The sequence below is a fragment of the Triticum dicoccoides genome, chromosome 5B (assembly GCF_002162155.2).
Source record: "Triticum dicoccoides isolate Atlit2015 ecotype Zavitan chromosome 5B, WEW_v2.0, whole genome shotgun sequence".
Lineage (NCBI taxonomy): Eukaryota > Viridiplantae > Streptophyta > Magnoliopsida > Poales > Poaceae > Triticum > Triticum dicoccoides.
Window position 1 is genome coordinate 612,892,814 of NC_041389.1, and position 6,863 is coordinate 612,899,676.

Sequence of the window (6,863 nt, forward strand, 5' to 3'; positions counted from 1 at the left end):
AATCACTTTGAGCAACAAAAAAAATTGCATTCAATTTTGTACCAAAACCGTTTCCTACCTATGAAAATAACTAGGACCTACAAAATTTGGCTTTTCTATTGATGCCTCGAGTCTAGGTCCGAGTACCAAGCGGTGTGGTGCTCAAGTAAGCAAATCTACCCAAACAAAGACCGGTAATTTCTCAATAAAACATCAATCTAAGAAGTCCATGGATTTCTTGCCAAAGCAACAAAGGAAACGAGGCACAATCATTAGAGAAAAACCGTCCCATCTCTGGCCAAGCGTACAGAGAACCCGTCTAATAATCCGGCCAGAAAAAGAAAACAAGTACCCAAGCAAACACTGCCTGGAAAGCTTGTTTCCTAAACAACAAATCTACATTTCCATTTAGTAAAACCACTGCCGCTTTCAAGAAAAAAAATTAACTAAAAATAGAAATGCGCTTTAGATTCGACATCGCCGCAGCAAAACCAACCCCGTGGGAAAGATGAAACGCCTAGAACTCGATGACTGCTGGAGGGAGGTCGTACCGAGGAGGGGAAGAAGTGGGCGGGAGGCCTCCTGGAGTTGACCGCATGAAGTAGGCGGCGGCGGCGAGCGAGAAAGCGAGGGGAAATAGGGGCGTGTTTGGTTGACCGCATCGAGCCCAACCAGGCCCGCGCGGGAAGGAAGAGGCATGTTTGGTTGCATGCTTTCACTGTTGGGCCTGCATCACACGCTTCTCAAAGCAGCCCAGAGCTTGGCTCGCTGGAAATGCTCGGATTGGCAGTTTCTCGCGAGCCAGGCTGAGTGCGGCGCAAGGTCGCACGGGCAGGTGCTACGCGAGGGCGAGGGGGGATGGCGGGAGATGGAAATCTGGCGCGCCGTCCCGGTGCCAAATCTAGCCTCACCCCTTTCACTCGCTCACCCATAGCCACTACCCCCTTTCTTCCCTACTGCCTCACCACCGACAGTGGCTGCGATTTCAGATCTGCGCTAGAGGCCGCGGCGGCGGCGGAAGAGGCAGCGGCGTTTGCGGTGGATCTGGTGCTCCCCTTGTTGTTGGCCACTGTTTGGTCTACCTTGTCTGTGCCATGGTTCCCCCTACGCCGCCCTCGTCTCCGATGCCTGTAAGCAGCACCCCCTCCCCCTTTGTTAGGTCGATGGTTAGGCCGTTAGGCTAGGTGTAGGATCGATTTCCCACTGAACGAACCGTCGATGTCGACTAGGTTATGGACGCACGGATGAGGCTGATAATTCAGGTAGCAACACTGATTAGGGTGATTCAGGCATGGGTCATGTCCATGCACCAGAGAGCTGTTCGTCGTGTTGGGAGACCTTTGATCCGCTATGGTCCATTGTTTATCTGGGAACAGGAGAGGATCCAAAATCTGAACAACATCTACAACTGCAATGATGTCGAGGCTCTATGGATGCTTCGAATGAAAAGAGCACCATTTCCAGGCTTGTCGAGACCTTCAGGAGTAGGGGGCTGCTACAAGATAACATCAACAACAGTGTGGAAGAGCAAGTGGCCATGTTCCTCCATGTTGTTGGCCATAACCAGAGGTTTAGGGTCATTCACAACATGTTTAGGAGATCAATGAAGACCATCTCTAGGTACTTCAAGCAGGTGCTTTTTGCTGTTGGGGAGCTTAGAGGAGAGATGATCAGGAGACCATCTGGCCAGACTCCACCCAAGATTTGCGGAAGCCCAAGATGGTATCCATACTTCAAGGTGAGCATTGACAATATACACTTTTCATGGCTTGATATGCTTGTATCGTTCAAGTTGAGCACTAACACAGGCTTGTGATGCCATTTTCAGGATTGCACTGGGGCAATAGATGATACTCATGTCACTGCCAGAGTTCCTAGGTCACAGTCTGCAGCATACAGGGGGAGGAAGCACTACACAAGCCAGAATGTGCTTGTTGTTGTTGACTTTGATCTCAAGTTCACATATGTGCTGGCTAGCTGGGAGGGGTCAGCGCATGATGCTAACATTCTCAGTGATAGCATGAGTCGACCCAATGGGATCAACATCCCCGACGGCAAGTTCTACCTTGGAGATGCTGGCTATGCATGTCGACCGGGTATTCTTCCACCCTTCAGGAAAACCAGGTACCATCTCAACCAGTTCTCTGGCAGGAACTACTCTAGGACTGCACAAGAGCTGTTTAATTTCAGAAACTCCAGCCTTAGAGTAACTTGGAGCTCTGAAGAATAGGTTTAAGATCCTGGATCAGAAGCCATTTCACCCATACTCCACTCAGGTTAAGCTTGTTCTTGCTTGTTGCATTCTACATAACTGGATCCTCCAGTGGGGCTTTGATGAACATGTGCCTGAGGAGGAAGAGGTCGCAGCAGCAGCAGAAACAGAAGCAGAAGAAGAGGAAGAGGAAGATCTGGTAGCAGCAACACCGATGAACTATCCCCTATTTAGCCAATGGCTCTTAATAATTTGAACTGTCATTTGATAGTAGTTATAATGAACTGTCATTTGTTTAACTAGCTGGCACTACATGTTCAGAGTGTGTGTGGTAAGCTCACCACTAGTTAGAAGTGCTGACAACACCTTATGCAGGTTGCAGCCAAACTACATGTCATATGTGCGCCTAATGCAATGCGGGCAACCAAACGCCGGGTCAAAAATGGTTGTCTCATGCAACTAGGTACATGCAGGCAACCAAACTATGTGCATCTGGGGTCTTTTTGCCTGCATCCCCTCAAACCGGCTCACTAGAGTCAGGCTCGCCTGGCCAGGCTCGATTGGCAATGTAACCAAACACGCCCTAGGAGTGTTTTAGTGGGTGGTGGGTTTGGGAATTCCAGTTGCTGCAACAAGGAAATTATTTTAAGAGGAGAATGAGAGGGTCGGGCTCCAACCCACAGCAAGTTGCGGCGATTGGCAGGTGGGTCCCGCGTGAGTACCAAGTTGCAAGACGCATAGGTTTATGCGTGTGTGGGGCCATGCGGGGGAGACGGTGCTCGTTGCGGGCCCGCGGGCGAGGGGATTTCGCTGTCACGTGCGTTGTTCAGTGGGGGTAATCAAGCGCCAACATAGAGTACGAGGGGCGAACGTGCACAAGATATTTCGAATGGCCTTGATGTGTTGAGAAAATTGGCTTGATTGTTCACAGCTGGTCAGCATTGATTCTCTATCCACTAAGTAAGATAAGTAAAACGTTCGCTGATTTCAGACAATGATTTTTTAAATGAATGTTTAGTTGGATTGCAGACGGGAAAAGAGATGAATAGTTGGAGTACATGCATTTGTTTAGGCGCTCCGTTGTTTGCTATCGCAATGTTGTCACGTTGGAGAACAAGTTATGTATGTTTATTATACTATGTATATAGTTGTGCATGCAACTTGTGATTTGTGTTCCCGCAAAAAGAAACTCATAATTCGTGAACAACATGTCTTATCATATGCAAAATACTAGCATATAAGTGCTGGAACTAAGCTAATTTATCATCCCATTCGCTAAATGAGTAGAGCTCACTTGGGTGAAAGGGTAGAGGAACAGTCCTTTCAGTATCATCCAACAAGTTGAGCTCTTCGAGTACGCAAATTAGGATCCATATTTATACGGTCTTCTTTGAAGTAATATTTACTAGCCCATCTATTACATGTACACAACCCATGTGCCTTTGACCTAACCAAGAACTGAATGCTCACCAGCGGCCTCTCGTGTGAACAGTTGTTTCGGTGTGTATATATACCACACATGTATCTTCAACCGATGTCGTTCAACTCATTTTAACATACTGGGAGCACTAGCCTAGCTAGTATGCTAGATAGGTCACCTTCATGCAAAGAAAATACTGGATAGATGATGTTGAGATGATCAAATTGAGGGGAAGATGATAATCAAACATATATTATAACATGTATGCGGAACGAGAGATGTCAGGAATAGTACCAGAGCAAGGCGATCTTGTAAGGCAAAGATGGAAGGGAGATGCTTGACCTTAATGTGCGCAGGAGAAAGTTGAAGCACAACTAAACGTGCTTTATGACCAGCTACAAGAATAAGTGCAGAAGTCCCTTTTCGCTATATAGCCCACAACCATCTCCCGATGTACTTTGATATCGAAGCCTCTGCATTCCTTCGACATAACTTTAGTATTCCATGGGAATTGCCTAAGAAATCTCCATCAAGAACCTGGATAATCACCAAACGTACTTATTTGACGGGACTTATTGTTAAGAAACCATTGAGTTTCGAATGCCTGATCTATCTTCATGAAGAGTTGTGTCCTGGTCCACTTTGAATTCAAATTAGTGTGTGTTTTCATGTATTAAGTACGGTACACCTGCTATGTTAGAATTAACTGAACTTTGATTATACTTGTATCTCTCCCATTATTCGATGATCTAGTTCCTACTATGTGATCACTATTGTTCCTGTCATATTAATTTTTTTGAACACTCAGGTCATATTACTTGCTAGAAAGAATCGATAATGCAAGAAAGTAGAACGAAGCTTCCTTCCTTTTATTTATATTTTACTACAAAATACAACATTGTGTCAGAGTGTATGATTTTAATTTTATTTTTTCTGAAAAAGGACCCATATCTATTATAAAGTTTCATGAAACATAAAAAGCGTCTTAAATATAATAAAGCTAGAGTACCGCACGCGTTGCTGCGGAAATTGATTGATAAAAATTTGGGTCGATAACATGAGAACCAAAGTTGAAAATACATATGACTTATTATATTTGATTATGCATAGTTGTAAAATATTTATTGAATGTAAGTAGAAAAATTGAATGGAAAACATTTTCCCATGCATGGTTGAATGTTGTGGTGGATGTTTTCCCATGCATGATTGCATGTTGAGTGGACCTTACTGCATTCATAATTGTATGATGAGGTGACATACTTACATGTTGAGATAAATAAGTTAGTGGGGATGAGTCATGATATATAGGATTACATTAAGGATCCTGCATCATCGAACGACCATTACCGCCGCTAGAATAGGCCAACGCGTCATTGTCACCACTCCCCAAGCGAAGCTGGCTTGACCTTATCACTGACAATCAGGAAGTCTGTGCGCACATGCCTCTAATAACCAGCGCCCTAGAGCCGGAATTGTCACCATTCAACCTTTGAATTGATCTGAAGGGTCTAACATCATATTTCATCGACGCACACGCACAGTAAGAAACCCTAACCTCGCTGCTCCAAGTAGACGTCAATAACCTGCGTCGGAGCTCCGTCGACAGGAATCTAACTTACATGCGAGCTATTTCCAAACATTATCAAACTTAATCATCACAGTCATCCGTATTTTTTGAAATGAAAATTCAACTTTATGATAGGTATCAGCCAAAAAAAAATATGGATAGTTCTATGAAACACTTGCCTTAAAATCGATAGTTTCATGCCATTTACTTGAGATGAATGTAAATTGTACGTAAAGGTAAATTGTACGTTTCTCTTTCAGCATCACACCACCGCTAGACCCATCGTTACAGGAGGCGCCGTTACCAATGGCTCGCTTCATCGACCGTGTCTTCGCAGAACGTATCAGGTGCACCAGCTCAATTTATGCACCGAATGCTCCGTTGCTATATGAGTCATTGGTGTTAGTATTTAATTATTATTATAATTAAGGAGATAATCCTCTCTTTGTAATTACTCATGCGATTGCCAAGCCCGCAATCGACACGATGGTTGCTCCTTCCCCTTCGAGGGAACGCATCCCTTCACTTGCGCCCCTTCCCATTGTATATAAGGAATGATCATCAATGGAATTGATACCGATTGGATTCATTTGCAATCTGTCTACTAACACGTTATCAGTACTTTTGCTCTCCGTTGAGAGAAAGGCCACACGAGAGGAGCGAAGCGTTGACGCTGCGACCAAGCCATTGGCGAATTGGCATCGGCGGCAAGATGAGCGCACACACGACGGCGCTCCAGCTAGCCCCGTCTCCTTACGGAACGACGGCGGCATACCGCGGAGGTGCAAAACGGGACGACCGCTCCCCATAGGCCTGTCGACTCCCAGACTCCCAGTGCGCGCTCATGGCGCTGCTACAGGCCACCGGCTGCAAGACGCGGCAGCGGACGCTCAAAGCACTTCTCCGTCCGATAAGAAGAAGGGAATAAAGCCAAAGGATTTGCTCATCTTATCACTCGTAATCAACCAATTGATTATTTTCTATGTACATCTATGCACTCACGGGAATTGATTTGTACCAGAAGAAGGAACCATCACATGCCCGCCGTTTTGGGCATCGTCGATGGCGGAAAGTCGTCGAACGACGGGCCGTATCTTTTGGTGTGTGGCGGAGGCGTTCTCCGGTGTTCCAATAGGACGCACAAACTTGAACACGGCCATCGAACTGGAAGGCGAGGCGACCTGGCGCGGCGGCTCTGCATCGACCAACGGTGACTCCGCGCGGTTGCTGGTGCGCAGATGCGGTTCTAAGACAGCGCGGCACGGTGACGGAGCATGCCGCCGCGTGGCGTCGGCGAAGACAACTGGCACACGGCCGAGGCCCTCTGGCCGGCGCGCGGCACGGTTGATGCACAAGGCAAGGCAGCGGGTATGACCTCTTGGCCCGGATCTTCAGGTCTCATCGGCGGCGATTGGCAACGGCGTCGAATGAAGTAACGGAGGTCCTACCCGTCACGGTGCGGTGGCGTAGCGCGCGGCGTCGGCACAACGCGTAGTGACACTGCCATAGGCATAGCAGAGCGGCAAGGCGCTGGTTGCTAGCCGTGTAGCCAAGCACCGAGGCGGCCAAGTGGGACGCACGCACAGTAAGTCCAAGGCCGGCGACGCGGCCGGCGGCGGCGTCCGTAAGTGCAAATATGCATGCAATGCATGTATGCGATCAATCGTCCGGCTGATTAGCATGTG